The following is a 25,664-nucleotide window of genomic DNA, read 5'->3' as shown; positions in this document are numbered from 1 at the left end:
ACCCAGGAAGTTGATGAAACAGTGAGCATCTTTGAGGGTAATGAGAAACACCAAATGCAAAGAAAGTGTTTGGAAGAAACCAAAGAAAGGAGGGAGATGGTCAGTACAGTACATTAGAGTCAAAGATAATCTCTGAGGAGCATTTGAGATCTATATTATTCTTGCAAGATTTAATCTGTCAAAGCCAGAGACATGTGTGTCCAGAGACAAGAATGCAAAACAATAGGAGCAGGCTTGAGGTTCACAGAGTGAAGAGCAAGGAGAGGGTATAATCTGAGGATATTATGCAACAAGTGTTTGCAAGATTCGAAACATGCAGCTGAGGAGGTTCTGTTCACTTTTCTCTGTATTAGACCTTAGTGAAGTGTGGAGAGATTGGAGAAGGAGCTAAACTGAGCCCTTTCTGAGTGATCTGCAGATCCAGCAGTTAAAACATGGTACTACTGAGAATCCAAGGAGAGAGTTACAGCTTCTCAGGAATTAATGTGCACTTTGGAAAGCCAGGAATGTGGGTGTCTGCTGTGATTTCAAACTTTAGACAATTTTCAGCTGAAGACTGATGTAGAATTGCAAACTTCTGTATCATCAATGTTCAATAGGAACTGTCAGTGTTTTTGTAAACATTTGTCAACATAGCCCCTTTGTCAACATTGCCTTGTAACATATTCACCTAAATGTGTACAGTGCACACTGAAAAACATTAGAAAATTAGTGTTAAGTTATATAGTAGACTAAAAAAGGTTGTATTTTGAAGAAAATTAGTAAAAATTTTTCAAGCCATTTAGCAGCAGTCAAAGTGGTGTATATTTGGAAAGCTTCCAGAGCAGCAGCATGCACACACTGCATGTGGTTCAGTGTCTGCGTAATCCTTATTTAATTTGCAAAGGTCAACAGATAAATTGGTTCTCTTTAAAGGACTCAACATATATGCATATGTATTTCGGTTCTTTATGTGTCCCATATACCTGCTTCAAAGTTCTCTGTTTTCTACATATGGCTAAGTAGATATTGCATCACTGAAGTAAAGGCCAGTTTTACCTGTCCTTTCTTTGTCCTTGTGAACAGTTCTGTATAAGCTCAGATTCTGCCTGGTTGTTCAGAAGTTGCCAGAGACAATTTCAGAACAAGGACACTTAAAAAACTTATCCTGACTTCATGGCAAGCTCCTGATAAGCAGATTCAGCATATTTTCATACTACTTCATTTTAGATTGTGTTGACACTTTGTTAATTTGTTTTTCGTTGTTGGAATATGCAACTTCTTTTCCAGACAGGGAGGGAAGGGAAGGAGAGGGGAAAGTAGGAGTCATCATCTGACAGAATGTGCATCCCCAACCACCCAACCCTTTCATACATTGCAAGAGATGTGTCATACACAAAAATTAGTCATTAAAAAGTCTTTTTTTTTCACAATTATACAAAGTGTCCCAGAGGACAACCAAAGAAAAACTTTATTGCATACAATCACCTACATTACAAAATCAAACTTTTGAAATTAGAACACTGATCTACTAATAAAAAACCCCCAGAATATTCCCTTTTGTAAAAGAAATTAACTAAATTGGTTGTAAATAATTAGATTAGATGAAAATATTAATGAAAAATTAGAAAATATGAGCAACTAAGTGAAAACCATTCAATCTTACTACACAACACCATACTGCTTTTGCAGAAACAAAGCTCACTACTGGGTACCCTATGAAGCACCTCATCAATTTAACATAGCTCTTATTAACTCATATTTCTTTAAATCTTTGTTTTGAATAATAACACAGGTTGCTGAGTCACATCATGTCTCTTTTTCCAAATCTGTGAAGTCTCACAACTCCAAATATAATTTATCAGCTCCCTTTATTCTTACTTAATTCTTCCTATCCATGAACTGTTTAGACATAGGGGTTTTTTTTCCCTTAAAAATTACTTTTTGCTCTTACAGCATGGCATCTTAAAAGCACAGTGTATCTGAAACAAACAGACAAGATGCCTCAATTTTTAATTGAAAATACTCTTATGTTGGGAATTTTTGAGTCAATCAAACAAACCATGAAAGCCACAAAAGTTAGAATGACATAATTATAAAATAATCACATAATGGCCAATTTCCAACATTAGAAATGTAAACTTCTGAATTTCTAAATAAAAAGTCTAAACCATAAAACATTTCTGAGCTTCAGTTTTGCACATGTTGCAGATTTCAGCTAATTATGTGGCATCACCGTAAGCATTCGATTCCTTATTCACTGAGCAAGGGAAGCAATATGTAAAGACTTGATTAAAAGAAAACGGGATATCCTGAAAAAAATAAAAAACAAGGAGCTATGGATGTAATATAGCAACTTATCCAATCTCTAAAAACACAGAAACATTCTTTCCTTTGCCAATTTTGTATGCAATTATTTTTATTATTTTTACTTTAGCAATGCCTTAGGGACTTAAGTGAGATCAGATCACCTTTGCAAACACAGTGGGAAAGTTCTTGGCTCAAAGATTTTTCAGCCTGTAGAGATTATGCAGACAAAGGATGAAGATGGGAACAGAAGCACTGTAGTGTGCTCAGAGATATACAATAGGCTGCAGCAGATCTGCCAACAGATTTAAAGTTTCTGCTTCTGTATTCTCAGCCTTGACCAGGTTGGCTCAAGAATAATGTTGTCTTACAATAAACTGCAGAAATACGTCAGTGTTGTACTGAGACTTAATGTGAACTTTGCCTCTGGTGAGAGCCCATATTCATCCACAGGAACAACATAATTTCTACATGGTCATAGACATTTTCAATTTAGGGAAAAAAATTGTTGCAGACTTTCAGCATTCAGCACTTCTATTTTATAATGGCTGCTGAATCTCAAAATGACACTTGGATTTCACAGAACAAGTAGAAAGGAGAGATTTGCTTGCAAAAAATCCAAGTAATTCATGGGGTATCTCTTTCAGCACTGTGTGTACCAGTGTGCTATGTGGCAAAAAAAAAGCTTTCATATTTGTTTACAAATGGTCAATTCCATAAGCCCCCACTAGGTCAGAAAGCAGTTCCAAGAAAACAGGTTTTTTTCTAGCCAACATGCAAGTTCTCTTATAAAGACACAATTATGTCTGGAGATTTATTGCTCTTCATGAAACACATGACAATAGGATACTAAAGGATATTTTTCACAATTTGCACTAAAATTGCCTTATGCCATATTAAGAACCAAATTGTGACACTTCTCTCACTTTGGGGCTGCTGTCTTACTGCACAAATCCTCCACTGCACTGTTAAATTCAGTAGACTGTTGAATATACCTTTTTCTGAATCAAGGTTGCACTTATTGCAATTTAGTCCTAAATTTGTGCTTTACATCTAGTGTTATCCATTTTCTGAGGATTAGCAAGATGCATTTCTGCAAAGCATTTGTGGTACAAGGAGCCCTAAGAATGAACCCTATAAAGTTCTAAAAAAAGAACCAAAGAAAGAATTTGTAGGCTGAGAAAACAACCAGTCAGCTTGATCTCACTTGTACCAAATAGTGTGTTGAAGGCTGAAAACACAAATTAAATAGGGTGGTGTACCTTGCAAGCAAAGCTTTTTTCACTTGCTTCCTTAGAATGTTTGGTTTACTAAGTCTTTGTTAGGAAGAAAAATTTACTAGAGTTCATTAAAGAAGTCCCAAAATAATTCCAAATTCTGGAACAGGGAAAGGAGCATCTCTGTGCCTGAGCTGTGTGCACTGTCAGCTCCCTCTGGTTTCAGGGGGTGCCCAGAATCAGGAAGAAGATAATCATCACCTCTCACAAATAGGACTTTTTTTCACTGGAATGCTGAGGTTGGCTTTCAAGGAGTCAAACTCTCCACCCAGTTACTCCCTGGATTCAGCCTACAGCTTCATCTAGAACTGGTTATTCCAAACTCAGCACTGGAGGATAAAGCCTTCCTTTTTTCTTATTTCCCCTGTTAAGTGCTCCTGTGTACTTTTCCCAGACTAAACAAGCAACCCTGACCTGCAGCCATCTACTCTCACACAAACAATTAACTTAAAGCATGTGTCCTAACATGAATTTTGGCTCCACAACAACCTAGCACTCCTATGGGAAACAACCCAAATTAATAACAGCCTTCTTTCTGAAATACCTGAAGTGCCCTCTCTTAAAAGAGAGAGATAAGAACATTTCTTTTTTTCCCCCTTTTGGACTAAACCAATTGATTTTTGGCTTAGAATGATCTCCCACAGAACACTTACAATACTTGCTGTAATGAATACAGTCAGCATCTATGTTCCTGTATCACATCACTGTTTTCCTTAAGAAAATATGAGAGCTAAAACACTAATCTGATTTCCAATATAATATCCCTTTTTCATACACTTTTACTAGTCAGTACTCTACTTGGACTGGGTCCAAAAGAGATGTAAATGTGTTGGGTTTGTTTCTCTCCACCTCCTTGAAAGCTTGAGTCAGATCATTTTGTCATTTCAAAGCATATCAAAGTAGAGGGAAAAAAACATGCATTTGTTCCCATCATTTTGAAAACAGTTTCAAAAATTATTTTGCTCCTCTAAATAAGTCTGCTGGCCTAGCTGAATTAGTGGCCTCTCCCATGAGATGAACAAAAAGCTGATAGCTGTATATATCTGAGGTGCCAATCTTACTGAGACAGATCTCCTCTTTCTGAGCACTCCTTGGTTGCACTTGAACTCACAGTTCAACTTGAGCCTCATAAACTTCACAGGGGCATTTATGTCAGAGAAAGCACGTGCTCTCCACTTCCCCAGTCTAAGCTATAAAACCTTTTTCTTCTTCATTAAAACACATTTAAAGACTACAGATATGATGAAGTCCTGTGCCTTGAGCTATCTTCAGGTCCCTTTGGAGACTTGAGCACCAACACTTTCTTGTTCTGCTTCTTCTGAAAAACAAAATGTCCTTTGCACTTACCACAGAAAAATTCAGATTTATATCATTTTACTGCATCTCTTAATAAAGCCTAAAAATTTCCCCAGGATAAGGCAGTAAGAATGTGTAATTTCCCATTTCCTAGAAGTGTTCTTCTTGCTTTTTCTATTCAGTATTTACCAATGAAACTCTTGCTTTTTGTCTGTTGAGGTGAGGAGTGCTTAAGGTCTTGGGACATGATTCTCTGAATGTTTGCCTGGGTTATTCTTTGTCCTTCCCTACATTCTGCTAATTTCAAAACTCGAAAATATCCACATGCATCCACTGCAATGTTCCCCATGAATGGTGTCTACTCTTATATGCAAGACAGGAGAAAAAAGCTGAAAAAGCACCTGGAGGTCCCTGCAAGGACAGATGTTCCTTCCCTGCAGAAGTCACCATTTGCCGTTCTCCCATGACTCACCCACGGCATTAATGGTGTCATAAAGGGAAATCCTCCATCCTTAGGTACAGGGGTTCAAAAGCTGGTTGTTGGGGAGTGAGAAGGGGAAGGAATTTGGCAGGAGTTCTCATTTGCTGTAGTTGAACCTTTCTCCCAAGTTCACAGTCTAGCAGGGAAGAGAGTTTGTGAACCAACAATTCATTTTTCAGGATGAGCATTGCACGTATTGGAGACGTTAACAATGTGCATCAAGGTGGTTTAAAATGAGATGGGTTGTGTAACTCAGCCAGAAAATAGGTGGAAAAATTACACTTGAATCTTCAGTTCCTTGTTTAGAAGTAATCAGGCAAATTCTAGTAAACATCAGAGGAACTCTGGGAAGTAAAAGTTTCCAATTTGGCCTTTTGTTTTAAATGTTACTGCAACAAAGTTACAATAAAGATTTAAAGACTGACTCCTTTCGACTCCTTCGGCAATGTTAATTCAGCTTCCTGAACTTCCAGAATATTTTTCCCTCCGTTTCAAATGTCCCACTACACACACTCCATAAAATAGGGTGCATTTCTATATGCCAACTAAATGTTTCTTTGCCAGCCATTACTTTTGTATCTTTTAATGTCTTTAATTTGCCTATGCAACCTTAAGTTCACATTCCCATATATATAAATATATCTCTATCTATTTTTTTAATTCAACATATTAAAATCCTGCTCCAGGCTTCTCCTCTGATCATCCTCTTCCCATTTATCTTTCAGACAGCAATAAAAATATGTAAATATTAAGCCACAAAAACTGTATTACTGTAATTTTAAGGATGTGACTAACACCCACAAAACGCCAGAGGTTTCAAAGTCAAGGTTGCATGTTGAGCCTTGGCTCTTTCAACACTCATGTAAAGTAAAATTCAATTAAAAAAGCTCTGATGAGTTGAAGATAAGATTATTTTACTACCACTACTACTTGTAGTAGTTGAATTATGGGAGTGTTTGCTACATTAGCAGTGTCCATGCACCATGGCCAGAACCCAGTTTCAACTGACGTAAATACATCCGGATCTTGGGGGAATTTTGGGGGAATTTTTTTCTGCAAAAAATGAATAAATAGCCACCACCCCATCTCTTTTTCTGTGATTCTGTAACCCCTGAGCATGGAGTGAGCCTCTTAACACAGCAGAGAACAGCTAAAGCTGGTCTAGTTTATGACAGTTGTTAAAAGACCCAGGAAAACAGAAGGATCAGAAATATGAACTGCAACCATTAAACAGACAGGTTAGGATAATGGGCAAACTTTCCTAATAGCTGTACTGAAAGACCTTTATGTACAGCTAATGAGACGACATTAGAAGAGCCTGAATAGAAAAGACTTAGGGCTCGCACAGGTAGCATTCATTTACACCCATGCAAAATGACAAATAAAAGATTACAATGGTAGTAAGTGTGTGATAAAGTGTAATGCTCTCTCCATAGCTATCTCAAATGCTTTACAATATTAACTGATCAAGCCTCCCACAGAACATTTGCAAGTATGCATCACTATCTGTAGTTTACAAATAGTTTTACATGACTTGCACAGAGTTGTAGAACTAGATTGGTGAAATCAAATACTCTGGCAGGCAGTGCGTGGCAGTCCTTTGCTGCTTAGAGTAGATGCAACTATTCCCCTTTGTACACTGAGATATTTCCAAATCCCTGAGTGCAAAACAATAAATTCCACAAGAAATTATACATATAAGGAAAGTTTTAGGAGCCAGCTAATGGAGAATCTTGCTGACATTTGGGGCTAGGCTGACAACTAAAAGCCTGAGTGACCAAAATATGCCTTATTTATTATTCCTATTGAATTGTGTTCAAATTTAGGTACGTAGAAACCTTCGTCTCAAAGAATATGATTTTCAATTTTCTCAAGTGTGTTATAGGTAGATTAAAAGATACGCTTCCTTCTTCACTGGAAAACAACTGTAGTAATCCCCCCAAAATTGCTAAAAATATATGTAGGTATTTAAAAGCATACAGCTAGTAAAAATGCATTTCTTCATTTACTCTTAAAAGAATTACCAATACAAGCAGTTGGCACTTGCAATTTACTAAAAACTGCCCTCTTCGTTGGAGGCAAAGCTTTGCAGAATCAAGCTGAAGATAAACATTTATTGTTTTTTATCAGCCATCTTTGAAAATCAGGCCCCAAACTCCTAATTAACTAACATTAGCAGTTCAGTACCTTATGGAGAAAATAGTATCAGATCTGAATTAAAAATGGGTATATCTCTGCCCCAAACCTGTGTTTAACCTCTGATAAAGAGGGAAGTTGCAAAGACAGTATTAATTCAAGTAAGGTACTTTCCTTAGATAGTTCTCCTGCTGTATATGTGTGCTTAGTGGAAACAGATATTTTTTTCTCCAAAGCTGAATGCAAAGAAATTAGCAAAAAACAAGAAAAAGTGCACTTCAAGTAGGAATACTTATCCCCCTATATTTTCTATTACTTTTCATATTTAGGCTTTGGAAACACTTTTAGCGTAAAAAAAATCTTAACAATGATGTGGAAGCCAAATATCTAAATCAAAGCAGCCACATGGAAGTCTATCTAGCAGTTAGCACTTCTTCTGTACGACTAGTTTTAAATGTCAGATTCAAAAAGTATCAATATGTTCTTGGAAGCTGCTTTACCCCCCTTTATGTGAGAAAGGGGCAGCAACAATGATTAACCCCCATACAATAGAGTGATGCTGTTCTCGGCCAGCCCACCACTGCCTAAAAAACCTACCCTTAGCTGAGTCCAGTGGCTTTGAAGGAAAGACTAGAGAAATTACATATCGGCTCTACTTATCTATCTATTTATAATTTGCTTATTTACTTTTACACTGCCTCATTTTCAGCAGGCAAATCGGCATGCATGTTGTCATTTTGATAGGGAATTAGTATTTAAATGTGGAGACCGAAACATAGTGCCAACCAGATATGGACCAGTAGCTGTGTAATCACTCATCTCAGCAAGGAAAATTGCAAGAACTTCTGCTACCAATGCTCTGGTGCAACAGCTATAGGCCTGTAAGCTATATCAAACACAAGACTTACTCCATCAGTTACAAAACACAGTGTGTTCATTTGCCTTGAAATATAAACAAAATGCATAGGAGGAAGGAGCCAGTTTGCAACGACTTCTTTTAAATTCCTTCCCCAACAATCCCACACAATGTACAACAATTGGCATTGTAGCGGTTTAATCTTGTCTGTTCTCAAACCACAATAAATATCTTGGTCATGACCTTAATGAAGTACATAGTTCTGATTTTGATCTTATATTAACTTTTTACAAGTCAGGAGTTCCTCTTGATTTAAGCTAGCATGTAGAGAGATCAGAGTCAGACATATATCTAGAAATCTGCTATGGATCTCTGGGCATATTTCAGTACTTCACAAAGATGCACAGGTTGTCTTTTGGTTTTGGTTTTGAATTTTTGTTGTTGCTTTTTCTTCTGGCAACCATTGTGGTCTCCTTCATAAAAGGTTGTGAGAGGACATAGATTCAGACATGCTGGAATGTAGTCTAATCTCCTCATTTTGATCTTTAGAAAATTAAGATGTCTTTATTTACTTTTCTTTTTTATACACATTGTCTTTCAAAATATAAATACTTTAAAAGAAGGAGAGAGAGGTTGGAAATAGACACACACACAAAAAAAAAGAAGACATTGTTTTAATTGTCTAACCAGCTCAACCTTTGGGAGAACAACCCTAACCTTTGGACAGATGCCAACAACTGCCATTTAGGTATTTACATCTGTTTATCCTCTCAGTCAAATGTCTTTTGTCTTAGGTTTGACATGGGATTACAAATGTTCTGACCCCTACAAGCAGTTCTCAAACATTGTATAAAAGACTCCTTTTCCCTTTTTCTAAAAGGATGAACACATACTTTTATCCTGCCTTATTCCTCCTTACCAGTTATATGCTTCTGAGGCAGTTGTTGACAAGACCTGCATAATTCAGTTTATGTGTGTGACTAGAATTTCTCAAAGGCTCTGCTGGACTTTGCAGCCAGCCTGTTAATTGTCTACAACTCCATCCCAAGTTTTCAAGATATGCCTTTACTTGGCTAGTACTGCCACATGTGGCATACAGAAGTTATGTCTCTTTCAGAATTTGTTTGAAGATAGTTGTAAGACCTAGAATTCTATCCAGAGTGGAGGGAAAAATCCATTTAAGTACAGTTGCATGTGCTTCCTTCTTTAAAAAAAAAAGAAATTATCTCTGTTCACTGTGCATTGTTTCTCTTGTCCACATGTAATAAAACAGACAGCAAAGGCAGTAAAAAATAATTATCGGAAACGGGAAACTTTGCAATCCCTCTCTTCCCTGGCATCTAACATGGATTTTTCTCAATAGGTACAGCACCTTGCCACTAAAAAAAGCCATCGTTTAAGTACGTAAATAATCATAGCTCTATTGTGGTTTTAAAGAGCTCTGTGAATATCGTGTTTCAGCAATCACTGAATGTTTTCTTCAGTTTGGTATGAAACAAAGCAATAAAGTTATCTCTCAGCTTTATAGAACCCAAACTATTTGATGGTGTCTCTCTAAGATCAAATGGAAATTAAAGTCTGCGGAGGAAGTTCAAATGAACCTTCCAGCTAGAGCTAAAACATAAAAAGCTTCAAGTTAATTGATAAACTCCAGGCAGAGAAAGAAGCCTCTAGGCTTGGCTTGGCTGTTCTCTCAATCTACAGCAGTCTCAAATACCACCAGGCTTTAATCATGCCTGCAGCTGGAAGCAGAACCAGGAGGTCTCCCTGAGATCTGCACCTTTCCTGCCTGATAAACAGGAGATTTGGTAAGGTTTTTGGTGCTACTCTACATGGCCAGTAAGCCTCACATTTCTGCCTAGAGACAAAGAAATAAGTTTCTGTCATTGGCAAGACCGATGACCTTTTACCAAAGTTTGTCAAAGTTTTCACAAAAACAAGAAGCCACCATTTCGCACATCATGAAGAATCATCCCCAGAACTATGCCAGTCACAGGAATTTATTCTTGGAGAAGGATTATCCAGGGGATACTGGAGAATATGATCAACAATTCAATAAACCTTCTTTCTCAGAGAACAGAAGCTGAGTAAGAAGAATTCATAGCATGAACCTTAGCTGGTAGGCTTTGCTTTTTTTTCCTATTCAAATGCTGAAAATGTCGGTTTACTGTAAAGTTAATTCTGATATTTTTTATTTTCTCCTATGTACAATATTTGAATTTCCCATTAAATTGAAGATGCCAGCAGCAAGTATTGGCTGGCAATTTATGGCAAAAGCCCATAAATTTGGTGTTACAGTGGAAACATTGTTTCTGAGAACAAAGTCTTTGGATATTTTTCTGTGTCTGAAACAATGCTGATATAAAGAACATTAATGTAACCTATATAGGTAATGTCACTGACACCCTTAGAGAAAGTAAAAGGGGAGGTTTGCAGGGTGTTCACCCTAAATGACCCAGTGCCCTAGAAGGCCTTTGTGCTCCAAAATAATTTGGAATTTTTATTTTCCTGTTTGAGAGTCATTCTCCTCACCAGGCCATTATGAAAAACTAGAGCTCTCAGAAGTCTTGAGCAATGTGCTGCAGCTTTGCTTGTTTCTTCATTTGAAGTTGCTGCCAGGAAAGGCAAGCTAGTTGAAATGTGGAGTTACTTCTGTCATTTAATAATTAGCAAGCACTCAGAATATATATTATTCATTTTTTGAAACATAAATAATTAAGATGTAATAATGATGCTTTTATAAATAATATTTCATTCTCTGTGAATACACTCCAGGATTTCCTTACATCCTAAACCTACACCTTGCTCCCAGCTAGAAAATGCCTTTTCTGGAGCATTCAATGAAAGCAAATGGGATAAAGGGATTTCAACTTCCTTCCCATTTAGATATCTGTGGGAACATCTTTAAGAGCTCTTTCCCCCCCATACCTAGAAAATTAGTCCTTTTTAAGCAGCCAGACTGTTAGGCATTCATATTATGCAATCCAAATGAGTTGCAACCAGAATACATCTGAAAGTGTTTTCTTTGGTTTTTTTTACATAGAAAAGCATTTAATCATCTAACACCTACAATTTTGGGAGCCCAAAGTTTACAAGGTAAGGAAATGGGTGAGTAGTAAAAGTGACTGGTTTATATTTCAGTTAAACAGTTTTTAGCAAATTTGGCTTATTGAGAAGTAAATATTGTAGAAAGATACAGCCAGGCAGAATTCCAGAAAAACATGTTCTCTTATTTTACAATCAAAGAACCAAGTCCTGCAGACACTAACTGCTAGATATAGTCTCAGCATGCATCAACCTCCTCTCCCTTGCACCCATGTAGGGCCACAGATCCTTAAACCACGGCGCCTTTCTTACTGCAGCTGTAGCATAAGTGTACTGTGCTTCAGAGCTCTATAGCAAAGCTACAGTATAAATGAAATAATCCCAGCTACTTTAACAAACTTATTCCTGATTTATACTAGTTAAAATATAAGGAAATCAGGACTAGTTACTTTCTGTGAGCATTTGTGGTTTTAAATGCTTTGGAATTTATTATTCTCTTTTCTGATAGTATAAAGCTGACTTAAAGCCAATGCAAATGTAATTTACATTAAGCAACTTTCCTCTGTCAGTCTTGTGTAAATGTATATTAGCATAGATGGGAAGCACAAAAAACTGCAAGTGCAAGCTTTACCATACTATGCCAGGAGTCAATAGTAGAATTTTGTTAAGTTCTCTCATTCCAATATTAAAACAACTTTTAAATACCTAAACTGAAACAAGTTAAAGCTGTGGGTAGAATAGAGACTTGCCCACTTACTAAAGTGCCTGCAACTCTCAAAGAAGTTCTGAAGACCAACACCAGGAATCCATAAAAATTCCACATGAAAAATGGAACTTGACAGAACTTGCATGCAGGGGACACTACTACGTGTCTCTTTCTGTGAGGTACAAAGGGGACAAGAAAGTTGATAAGTACAGGTGAAACCAAGAGCATTAAGGTTAGCAAGAATCAAAAGCAATGGATTGGATTATCATGACTCTCAACCACAATAATGCTTTGCAGAAAACAACAGAAGGAGACAGTGGAAAAGTTTGCCAATAACCTGGCACAGTAACTGAACGATGGCTGCAGTCTTGGTGCAGCTCTGTCTAGCCCAACCAAATGGTTTCCTTCACTGATGCCAGCTACATTATCAGGTATATCACTAACCATATCAGTTGTAACATGTACAGAATTGCTGAGATCAACAGAAACCCAGCACTTGGAAAGAGTTAAAACACATGATTAGACATAGGGCCAAAATCAAAGGGCCTTCACCCATCCTACGGGTGGTGCTATCTCAAAGTATAATCACACCCTGGGGTGGCATAAGGCTATTTATCAACTAACTTGCCTATATTTGAGACGGGCAAGACAGAGACTTTTGTTTAGCATGCATTTAAATGCTGCCAAGCAAGAATTGCAGCTGTGACAACCATCCTGTGAAGCTCTCAATTGTGAAGGAAAATAAAAAAGAAAAGAATGAATCAATGAATAAAAGGTGTTTGAAAACATGGACACACAAGGACATAAAAACCCTCTGTCATAAAGTACATGACACCGAGGGAAGATAGGAATAGAAGACAGCAGGAATATCAAGTGCTATATGAGTTGGTGACCTAAAACTTTTATCCACTTGTTTACATGTGTGGTATTTCCATGGCAGAAGTCTAAAGACCATCTAAATTAATTAGTCTGCTAGCCAATGATATGGAAAAGTACCACCCACAACCAGAGTACCAGAAAAGAACACAGTTTCTTATCTTTTTATTTTGATCTGATCTGTAATGACTAAAGGGAAAGGAAACTGTAAGAATCCCCATGCATTTACATGCTACACACAGATGTGGCTCTTTCTACTAATATATTCACTGTACAGTCAGGTCCAACATGGACCTCTCAGAACATTCCTATTAAGGATGGCTATTGTGAAATGGCTATCAAGATCCCAAACCTTTCAAAGACCCCTTCAGAATTTTGCTTGGAAAATAGAGTAAGTAGAATGGGTAAGGTTGAAAAATTAAGGCATCTTAACAGCATTAGTGAAAACCAGCATTTCTCTTTGTTGTGCTTCATCAAAAAAAAAAAAAAAAAAAAAAAAAGAGAAGGAAAAGGTAAGCAATCCAAAGCTCCTTTCTTTGAACTAGAGGTAATATGCATAGAGGAAAAAAAGGACTTGAATTTTCACAGTGAATTGGCATATTGTGCAATTTAATGCCAGAATAGGTCAGTAAGTCAAATACCATAACTGGATTTTTTTTTAAAGAGCTGTATATTTCATGACAACTAGCAACTTTTGGAGCTATCTGAACTAAGATAATGAGGATAATCAAATCTCATGCTTCATTCTACAAAATGATTACCTATAGGAGTTGAGCAAAGATTTTTCCCCCAAATGCTAAGTGCATTGTTGGTAGGTTGATTTATTTTCTTGCAAGGAGGAAGCTTTCCCTGTCCTCTGCTGCACTGGATAAGTTCTGTGCTGAGAAGAGGATACCAGCTTGCTTTGCCAGGTATGCCAAAACCTATTTAAAGATCTGTCTTGGAAGTGAAATTTACTGTATGTGAATTTAAGTTAATGCATTTTATCTCATGAATGGGGCAGCTGAAGAGAGCTTGCACGGTTGGTTACAAGTCAGCTGACAGGCACTAACTTGTTAAACTGCCGTAATGCAATTGTGTCCCACACTGTGCCCATATCCTGAGGAGGAGAGGGACAAATAGCTGAGCATGTTGAGATACCATGAGGTAAAGCCAATGTGGTTTTTTACCACAGCTTTTGGGATTTTTCACAGACTGCCTACATTGTGCAAGCAAGTGTGTTTGTCAGTACTTTTTAAAAGCAGGCTGCTGTGTAATTTTGGAGTCTTCCTGTTCTCCTCTACTTCTCTCTTCTTATAAGTGCATTCACACACATACACATTTTTCAGAGATAAACCCTAAATAGCCATATTTGTTTCTCAAGGCTGACTAATGTGGTGAATATTATTAAAACTCACATGGAAATTCTCCTTTGGGTGAATGATCTGAGAGTGTTGGAAATTCTTCACACACATGTCCACAACATCCACAGCTTCACAGACAGACACAGGTAGGCTGAAAGAGCAATCAGGATACCATCTGTGTTTGGCAGAAGATTTCTAACCACTTTGCTGCTCTCTCTCTCTCTTGTCTCTCTCAGTGTGAAGAGACAGAGGAACCCATGGAGATTCGGTGAGAATTTAAACAGAACATATTGAAGGCTGCACTGACAACTGTGGATACGAAGTAGATGAAAAATGAGTGCTGGAGCAGAAATGGTGCTATGGATTCAGAAGGGATCACTGAAGTGGCCAGCACAGGCACAGCTCTAAGGGCTCAACCTGCTCCTCCCTTGCTCCCCCATCCCCAGCTCTACTTCTGCTTGCAAGGTTTTACTGTTCACAGCAGCTAGTTGCTGTTGATACCAATTTGAGCAACTCCCTAAAGTACATGACAAAACAAATCTCATGTACCTTCTTGAATGAAGAATGTTGAATTCCTCCACATTCTGAAAATGCACCCTTCTTTATGCACATTTACCTTTAAAATACTGCTAGCACAAACTAGATTATAAAGACAATTGTTTTTCTTGATATCTGTCATGTTAGCATCATACATACATAATTTACATTTTTTTATAGTTTTGCAGGATCTTCTGCATTTCTTTTGCATAATTAGAGTGTGGGCTATGCAGTTTGGAGCCTATGGGTCAGGTGAAGGCTTTGGTCTAGTGGGCACAAATCCACTGATGTCACTGAAATGATGGTCTCTATAACTGCAGACATGAATGCGATATTTTGCCTAGGAAGATATCTGCAGAGTTACAGGAAAGAGAAGAACAGTAAGAGGGAACATATTACCTTCTTTGTGGATGTCTAGAGACAAGCATGTCTGGCAGTCGTGGTTTTGAACTCAAAATAGATTTTCCTTGCACAGAAAAGGCAAAAGGAGGAAGAACATTCTTATATTCTAAATACTGAATTTCTCTTCCACAATTCTACCAGCATCAGGATATCACACCATAAACAATTTAACATTACTGCATCAGTTAGAAAATGTATGCAACTGACTGGTCCATGTCATCTTTTAGGCCTCAAGAATACCAGAAAATTAAACAAAAGATCCTGGAACCCAAGTAAGTCATGGCACATCCATTCCTTCAGAGTCTGTTGAGTATTTGGATTATATGGCTCAATTTGCAATTTTGATGGGAAATGCATCCAGCTGGTGTGACTATGATATCACTGTCACTCAGTAAAAGGAGCCAGAGAACAACAAGATCAAGTTAGACCTTGTTCTGCCTCTTCAGCAAAATTATCAAACAAATTCTGATAACGAAATTTTTAATGAGCAATGCTTTCTTATTTAGTTATTAAAAATATAGAAGAAGTTGAGATGGGCTCTTAAACAATGAGTAAATCTCACAAACTGGCAACAAAAAATTCACAAAATGTTCCTGGGATGTGGCCTCTACAGCCCAGAGTAATACTTTTCTTTCCAAATAATTACTTTAATCACCTGTAATATCATAACTCCTTACTACCCTTAAGGGAGGAGGAGAAGAGAGAAGACAGGAAAGAACAGTTTTATTTTCAAGATACCTTCCTGAGTTTTCAGACTTGATAATTTATGAAAGTATCAGTTTACTTACACTCCATAATTAACCCAAATATCTTAGCACTCAGGATACTGCTAAGTATTTTACAGAGATCCAAAGAGACACAACCCAAAGACAATCACTTCTGTGAAATGAAGCTCTTTAATTTAAAAATTACTGAAAGAAATAAGAACTTCCAAAAACAATTTTGAGAATATTTTTTTTTCTGTCTGAAATAAATTAAAACACCAGAGTCTGCATTTCTCAAACACATATTAAGATCAGAATTCCAATGATGTAACATCCATGAAGTAAAACAGGTTTTAAACATAATTCCATTTTTATTTTGTTGTAAACAGATGAAGGATTGTTAAAGGATGCTACACTTATTTGAAAATCTGTCCAGACTGCTATCTTCAGAAACTACAAAGACCTAAGTACCTTTGTAAATCAGCTATTTATTTAAGGGTCTACATAGGAGTTGAAATTATTAAAACCATTTTGGTCATTTAGAAGATGCAAAGGCTGAAAATTTCACTGAGGTTTTACAAGAGACTCCCTATCAAAATTGTTTGAATTAATACCTTTGACTTTATTCAGTTTAGAAAGCCACTACAAATCCTCCAAGATGAATTAAAATACCACTGGAAATTTATGTTTATGCACAAGAAACTTCTTTTCCTTAGAATCCTCAGTAGTCCATAAACCAGCAAAAGCTTTTGGACTATATATTGAATGATGTAGTTGACTTCTTTACCGGAAGTTAGGAATAAATGACCTTTTCTTGGAGTAGGTGAAGATCATCTTTGAAATTCTGTAGAAAACAGCACTGCTCAACATTCACGGATAACATGGAGTAAATGCTGGGGTGATAAAATTTGATATATGTAGATAGATATAAAGGGAAGCATGCTGGGAAAACTTGCCTTACATTCACACCATTACTACTCAGTGGAGAACTAGATCTTTAAAATATTAAAGACACTTCCATGAAAACTATCAAGTCAGTAGTCATCGCAAAAGTAAATGAAGTGTTCAGAATTCTTAAGAAAAGAGTGGAGAAGACAAAAGACAACCTCATCATACCACAGCAGAAATCTACAATTAGCCATTCAATGACTACAAGGGGTTCAGATCCCATCTAGTAAAAATTATAAGTTATAACAGGAAAAGATTTATGTCTGAAGGATCTTGGCATGGAATATTTTCTGTACAGGAATGACTGAGGTGATGAGGACCATTCTATGTGGTCTACAAAATCCCAAGTGTCCTGAGGAGCTTGGGTAAGGACCAGATACCTGTGTTTATCTTCAAGTACTAAGGATCTTTAAAGAAACCAGACTCTAAACATACAAAAAGAAGGGTTTATGCAGAAGATAACAGCCCAGCTGAGCTCCTTGCCAAAAGAAAAGGATAAGGAATATTCACATGGGTTCCAGAGGTGGAAGAGCTGTAGATTTCTAAACAAACAAAATCAGGCTCAGGAATTCCTATCAACAGAACTTAAAAGGACGTTTGAGAACGACAGGGGAAGATAGTATATCTTTTACCATGACTTTTCCTGCTATGTCCTTGCACTTGCACTCAAAGATACCATTCGGGAAAAGACGCTGTGTTGGATGAACCCCTAGACCAACCCAAAGTGGATGCTTTTTTAGATTCACTGAACTAAATGGGAGGAAATAGCAGGTACTATCAACATATTTCATCAATTTGCACCTATAAAACACTTCCTGGGACAAAGGATTTGATTGGTCTTTTGTTCTATGCAACAGAATGTACAAAAGAGTGTCGCAAAACTCCATTTGTTGAGAATATTGTGAATGACTTGTGTCAGATGCACAAAAGGCAAACCTTTTGATATCATGCTTTTGTTCAAGCAAAATTTATGTTAACAATAAAAAAATAGAAGAATAGAGAAAAGAATGAGAGGTGTTTATTGTTAATATAAAATGTGCTTTATTGATCTCCCATGGCTAGACATCATAGCAATACCTTTCATCTCAGACTGTGATGGAAAGAGCTAATGTCTTACACAGAAGAACAATTAGTGAACAAACCATAAGGTGCTGTATTTAGCAATGTTTTTGTGCAAAGCTGGAACTTGGCACCTCATGGAGAAGGGAAGAATTTGTCTTTGTACTCATTGGGTGCATTAAAATCCATTGAAATTTGTATGTCACCAGTACAGTAGGCAATCAGATGGAACACAACAAAAATTTTCTAAATAATATATTTGTTCCTGAATAATTTTTCCAATTTATCCACTTTTCATGGATTTCAGAATAACTACAAAAGTTGAACAGCCATGGGTTTCATGTCATTCTTGTATTCATGCAATAGCAGCTGCATAATACTGCCTGGTGTTGCAACATGTAATTGAAATTAGTTCTTAGGAATACATTAATACAAGCCTTTGTTTAAGTTCATGGGCCAACTTCAACCCTGATGGAAGCCCAGTGAAGGCAGTGAATTTGAATTATGTCGACATCAGGTGTTGATTTGAAAATGTTGACAGGATAGCATTTCAGATATCAAAATGTCACAGAAGTTGGAGAAAGAGCTCTGGAAATGTCAAAAATTGAGAACTGCCAGTGTTCATTGGATTAGCAACATTTGCAAGCCCAAATCTAGCCAACAAGAGGTAATATGAGAGGAATCTGTGATTAGAAGAAATGTCCTGGCTTAGTCAGCTAAAATCCTGTGTGGCAAATGACAGAAGATTTTGTTCATGAACTCAAAAATGCTTTATGGGTCAGTGATTGAAAATAACTACAAAATTTATTTGATTTCATTCAGACTGTGGATTGAACAATTCCAAAGTGAATTAGGCTGGGGCAAAAATAACAGAGTAGGAAGTAAGTTTGAATAAGCTTCAATTTGAAAATATAATAAAATAGTTGTCTGAGCTAAGACACCTAACCAGAGTATGGGAATGTCTTTTGCCTATTCCCTTGCCATCTCACAAATATGAGGTTCCAGATTTACAAAGAAACTTGAAAAGTGTGAGGTTAGGATTTCACCTGGCTCTGATCTTGTTCAAGTTCTAAGCTGCTGGCACTACTCCCTTGCCCTCATCAACCTCCACTCATCTAGATTGCAGGAAAAGTTATATTACCATACTTGAACATGCTGGAATAGGAATGCTTATTTGAACATTTAATTTCCTTTGAAAAATTACAGTATAAAGTAAGAGAGTAATTATCCCAAAAAAACCCCACCAAATTCTAAATGTTACCAAAGTTGCATCTTCAAATACTCCATAATTTTCTCAATTATTTCATCTTAATGCATTTCATTATGCTGCTAAAATATGATGGACTTGATTTGAATTAATAGTAATATTCCAATGTTTCCTATCTCTGCATCCATTGCTGAAAATAGGAAACATTTTTAGTTTTGTGAAGTTGTGTTTTAGCAAGAGAAACAGTAAAATAATCATAAAATATATACATATATCTGTTTAAATTGCCTCAGTGAAAAAAATAAAATGGTGTGCAGGGAGTGAAGAATTAAAAAGCATGGTGGTTAACCCACACACCAAGAACATTCTTAGTGCTCTGGTTAATTAGAGAAAAGCCAATTGTTTAATGTTAAGGATGGCTCATTATTTAAGTATACCCAGAAAATGGTTAATTAGTTTACTCAACCAAGTGTACTTTTATTTTGTCTTACTCTTTTTGTTCTGAAAGATGTTAAATGCATTTTAGTTGAGCCATGCAATTTTATTATTTTTTGTTACAAAGTATCAATGCAAATCAATGAATCATCTAGATACATTTGTCTCTTTGGAGTGAAAAATAAGCACAGGAAATAAAAGTAATTTAATTTAGCGTTAATAAACTGCAAACTGATGTTTACAATAAATCAGCCACTATTACCATGCTTAATAGTTGTGAATGAGACAAAGCAGATGTGGATACATCTCTCTTTTTCTTTTCCTTACTCTTAGAGCAAATCTTTCCTACACCCTTCTAAATGAGTTTGTCAATTGTTCAAGTGGGTGTATAAAAGAACCATTTTATAAAATAAGAGCCAAATAAGAGACAAGGCCAAGAGTCTTTTAATTTCTCAGGTTTGTTTTCTTACTAGAAAAAAAAATAAAAATAAAGAGATGGATGTTCAGTTTCCCTACAACATTCAAATAGATGCGACAGTCTATAAACAGAAGGAGAAGAAAAGAAGAAAAGGTCCTTACAGGTTAAGCATTTTCATTCAACTTCTCTTTTGTATATTACCCTTATGCAATATTCCAGTCCCCTGGAAAAGAACTGTGGCTGTAAAAACATTATTAATTTCATTTTACAAAGGTCTTTTGTGTTCTTGATTTTCCACAGGCTTTATTAGTGGTTAAACATTGTGTTTCTGATAAGTTTTTCTAAACATAACCATAGAAGTTAATGTTCTGGACATATAGCAGATGCCATCTGCATTAGCCACTGTGTCTCTGCTTCAGAAATCAGTAATGAAAAATAGTGGAACCAACTGAGAAAGAAATCCTCTCCAAAAATCCTTCACTATCCCCACACTCAGAATATCCAGAACTCACCTTATGTTTCTACAAGATTGCTTCCTAAGTAGCTTCATCTCTGGAATTATACCCAGGATGAGTTACACTCTCAGCATATTTTTAGAAAGTTTATAAGAGCTAAGAAAGGCAGAGAGGAGGAGGAACACAGAGAAAAACCAAAAATATTTTATGCTTTTGCGAGTAATTAATTCCACAATATAAAAGTCTGAAAAGGAAATGGGCCTGGAGAGCAAATCTGCATGCTAATGCATGCCAATATTTAAAAACTACACAGCATTTTTTATCCAAGAATCTTAGCAAAAATGGGTATCACAGATACTGCATTTTGCTAAAGGTCACTCAGCAAGCTGAAACATGAGCAGAAGTGAGGTGTTCTGTCTCCTGTGTCTGTATCTACCCACCAAAAGACACCACAGCCCTGTTAAGACAAACTGCTATGAAGAGAGGCTTTTGTCTGATTAATCTTTTGTCCTGTCAGGTTCACAACACCCCTTGCAAAATTGTAGTTCAAGGTCTTCTGATGTTTACCTAACATATCAGCACTTATTTCTCTGAGGTTTTTATAACTCAGGCATGAAAAATTTGCTCCAGGGTGAAAGTTGGCATGAAAGTGTCTCCAGCCATGAGTACAGCTTTTTTTTTTTTCCTTCTTTTTTTTTTTAACTAAATTTAGGGAAAGGGGGGAAAAAGGCTAAACTATTTCCAAGAGCTTACAAAGCTGGAAACACAAGATCATTTACTTTAACCAGTTTGCCCAGACCTCACTGTAATGAGAATCATACCATGCCTTAACTCAAAATGAACCCAAAGCATTGTTATTCACTCAGGCCTTTTTTCCAACAGAGTTCAGTGGGATTTGAAGGGGGTTTTGGATATTTTTAGTTTTTTTGAAGTAGTCCACTGTGGTAAAACACTAATAGCAGGAATGTTGTGAGGGCTTAAAGTCACTGGAATTTCCAGCTCATGATGATTTGGCTGAACTTCAGATAAGAGGACACCCACTTCACAACCCTCAAATTAACACTCAAGTTCACCTACAAGTTGTGAATCCTACCATAGCATTAGGGAGGGTACTAAAACTTGCCCCTGCTCCATATGTTTCCACAAGTGCTCCAAGCATCCTGCAGCATGCAAGGTATCCTTCATCTCAGCTATGGGCAACGTGCTTTGCCCAAGGCTGGAATGGAAACAAGTTTTACTCTGATTTAATTTTCTTGTGTTTCTTGGCTGGGCCACTGCCCAGTCTGCCTCAAATTCACCACTATCAGATGGTCTTTCTGTAGTCTATACCTGACCTTCTCCTGCAGACATGGTGTGAATGATAAAAGGCAGGCTTCAGAGGTTCCAGAGAGGAAAAGGGTCTTTTACAAAAGCTGCTAATAGCAAAAATGTCCTACATGCAGATGTATTAGATCACAGATTAAAGATACCCTATCTGATTACCCTACCCCACCACGTGAAGTGAAGTAGGCACTACCAGATAAAAAAACATGGCCCCTGTACAAAGAGATTAAAATCTGACCTAACTCACATGGATTGCTGGCAACACATGACTATTTTTCAGTCCAGGTCTCAACTACACAAGCACAAAATGTACTCCCACACCTTCTTACACAAAAAAAGGAGACTTTTCAGTGTAAAAAATATGTCTTTAAGTGTCCCACGGACTTTTAAAACTCAGGACTTCAGACTGGGGAATAAAAAAACAGGGAAGTCTGTTTTCAATAATAATTTTTGAAGGAATTTTAGGTAATGTAAGGGAATATGTATATTTAGATATTTGAAAAAAATGGTCTCTGTTTCCTAATTTTTAAACTGTTTGTTTACTTTTTTTTATGTTTTCCTGTCTGTTGTATTGATTTTGATTACCAAGGTATCAAAATCCTATGAAAGATTAAAAAAAAACCTCCTGGCCTGTCTAAAATGTGGTACAAGATTTTGCACCATTGAATAAGGGTGTTGTCAAAGTTAAAAGCTGTCTTTCCTCATAAAAATATCTTTCTGTCCTCAAAGAACTGTAGGGCAATAATCTCTCTTAATTTTAGTGTTCCTGAATAAGAGTCTAAAGATTTCCGATTCTTTTTCTTTAAGCTACCTTTTGAAAGATCTGGTGGTGACAGGCAACACCTAAGTGCCTACAGGGACAGCCAAATCTTCTACCTTTTATTTGCCTGAAGATTACTGCTTTTCCTCGTCTCATCTTTCTTCCTTCAAATGCCATAGGACTTATCCACCCTTACCTTGTCACAATGGCTTTCACAAATGCCTTCCAGGACTGGCTCTTGGCAAATTAAAGACTATTTACTTAATTCTGGAGGAGGTACAGAGACAAATTTTCAGGTAATTTGATATTTACAGGGCAGGAGCACCTTCCAGCGACAATTGTTTAAAATTGTACAGTTATATAGTGGTCTGAAAGGGGAGAAAAATAGTTGATTACAGACAAAACAGCAGTAACTTTATAACCAGTTTTAGAGTTAGAATGCAGTTTCCAGCTGTGAAAAGTTACCAGACAGGGAGAATATGAAGGCCTACAAAATGTGAATTTTGTAGAAAGATTGTAATCCTTTTCCAAAGTCATTAATCAGGGACAGATTAAGGACAGCCAATGGGTGTTTTGACACCAGCTTCAGTGAAGTGAGAATTCACCAAGTCCCTACTTTTTCCAGCATTGGGATCCGTAGCTGTTTCTTCTTTTACAGATTTTGAAAACAAAGCTTTTTAATTTCTATATGTATAGTCTTCAACATTGAGAAGCAACAAGGAAAAAACCTTGGAGTTGCTGATAGCTTTGCAATGTAAGAGCTTACAGGCTTCTTTATATTTTTCCTGCCTAATAACTTTGGATTACTTCCTGTTTACTGTCAGTGCATCTAATGCATGTGTCAGCCTGGTGCAGCACTGACATGATATATGCATTAGACCACTCATTGATAGCAAAGACAAAGTTACTCGATTCTGACAGGACAAGAAAATTACCCACAAGCAGTAAAATATAGGGTTGCCATGTGACTGTGTTCTGCTTCAAAACCATGTATCACATGATGATAGCACAAGAATTAGGGGATTGTGAGAGCTGCTGGAACTGAAAAGTCAGTTATCTGGTCCATTTGCTTGTATGTGTCATGCATTAATATGCACACCTGCTTTAATCACCCTTGTGTGCTGATGGGCTGCTGAGTTCTGCTTGGAGTTTTTGTGCATTGCTTCTCACCACAGTCAGCCCAATGGCTACACACTTCATGCATTGCCTTGTTTCTCTTGCAGCACCAATTCCCTCTGTTGGCAATGACTCTGCTGCTCCTACCCCCACACAAACCTTCTGGTCACACTGCCTGCCCTGCTCTAAATCTACCTGCCAGAGTAGGAGAGCTGAGGCACCCCAGGGGAAAAGGAAGGGGGCAATAGAAAGTTTACTGCCAGCCAATGGCAATAGTTTCATTTCCTCTTCAGAAAATGCAGACTTGCAATGAATTAAGACTGCAATACCTTAAAATCTTATTGATATTCTAATTACAAATCTGAGGCATCCAATTCACCAACTCAGGGAAAAGAAGGAAGAAGCAAATTATTATCTACAGATAATATGATTAAGGTAGTTGCGATCATGTGTTTTGTTCCCTGAGAAAATTCTGGGGTTTTATTTTGTTAATGTGAGATATTGCAGGGTAAGTCATTGGTTAAAAGTCATATATGTGTATTTCTGCCTTTACTGTGATTTGCATAAATGCCGACTGTGCTACCTGAAAGCGTTCCTGTTCTGATTTATGGGTGTGTTTGTATTGCTCATATCATAAATCTTCTTCTCGAGGACACTTCTGTTCTGGTATTTATTGACCAAAGACAATTTGCTTTAAGAATGTTTTGAGATCTTGCCAGATATGCACTAGGGGATATTTGAGAAAATATTCAGTACTCAAGTGAATGAATCTAGGCAAGCGTATGATCTCACTACCTAGACAAACATTTTGCCATAATATTTTAGTACCCTATTTTATTAAGAGAAACCTATGTTTCCATATGCATCTATTTACCATAGAGTCAATTCATTTAGGCCAAATCAAAATAAGTGCTAGAAGAAGATAATTTAGGCTAGCAGCCTCAGGCTGGTGATTATGGCTTAGTGAACAAATCTTTAGGGTCAGATCTTCTTTTACTGAATCTAGCTCAAGCTTGAGTACTGCCTTGTACTGAAACAAAATGCCCAAACATGTCTTCTGTTACCTGTTTCTAGGAATTTTACTTTGAGGAGAGAATTTTTTGTTACTAATTATTATTATCAATTCTGAAAATACGTAGGAATCTTTGATTTAAATGAACACTTTGCACTACTGGAAGATGTACATCTTCACTGTAAGAGAGGCAGACACCAATATAAACAAGCTGTATGAAAAGTGGGAGAAATATGTCCATGAGAAACTGAGGCACAAGGAGATGAAGGAGTGTTTGTGCAAGGCAAAATCGTCTCTGCAGAATCTGGTGGCTTAATGGTACATTTTTTTGTGTTCATCCCATGACGTAGCCTTTGTATGATGTCCCCACCTGAAACTGCAGTGCTAAGAACACAGATTCACCCTCAAGGGCTTTACATGGCTTGATTTAGGACAAAGTCAACATTTCCCCTTGGATTAGGCACACTTCCTTTGAAGGGAAGAGGGAGAGAGCAGGGATTCCCCACATTGTTTTCTTTCCCTGACTGGCTATTCCTGTGCAAGACAGGGTCACAGCACCCACACTTCAGCTGGGGGATGCTGCCATCTTTGGAGGATCTCTGCATGCCTGCTGCTCCTGACTTGGAAGCTGTTGTGGGAGTCTTCAGTCCCTCCTTCCAAATCAGTTTCACTTTGCAAGAAACATCTAGAGATTCGTTCAGCCAAAGAGGGGAAGCAAGACTGAGCATGAATCTCTATCCTACAAGTCAGGGCACTCACCTGGAAGGAAGGATGCCTGGGCTCCAGTCTCTTGTTTCAATGTGTTTACATGATTTATATTAAACAGCCATTGGATAAGATACTTAAATAGTTATTAGGACAGGGATAGCAGCCTGGGTCTGCGCCCTTCCCTTCCAGGTGAGGGCCCCAAACCGCCAGAGTCATGCTCAGTCTTGCTATCTCCCTATCTCTTTCTAATGAATCTGCCATTATTTGATGCAAAGTGG

This window comes from Agelaius tricolor, unplaced genomic scaffold, assembly GCF_023055355.1.
Source record: "Agelaius tricolor isolate 1412-34295 unplaced genomic scaffold, bAgeTri1.0.p SCAF_5, whole genome shotgun sequence".
NCBI classification, from domain to species: Eukaryota; Metazoa; Chordata; class Aves; order Passeriformes; family Icteridae; genus Agelaius; species Agelaius tricolor.
The sequence above is the reverse complement of the archived record's forward strand: the minus strand, read 5'-3'. Positions refer to the sequence as shown.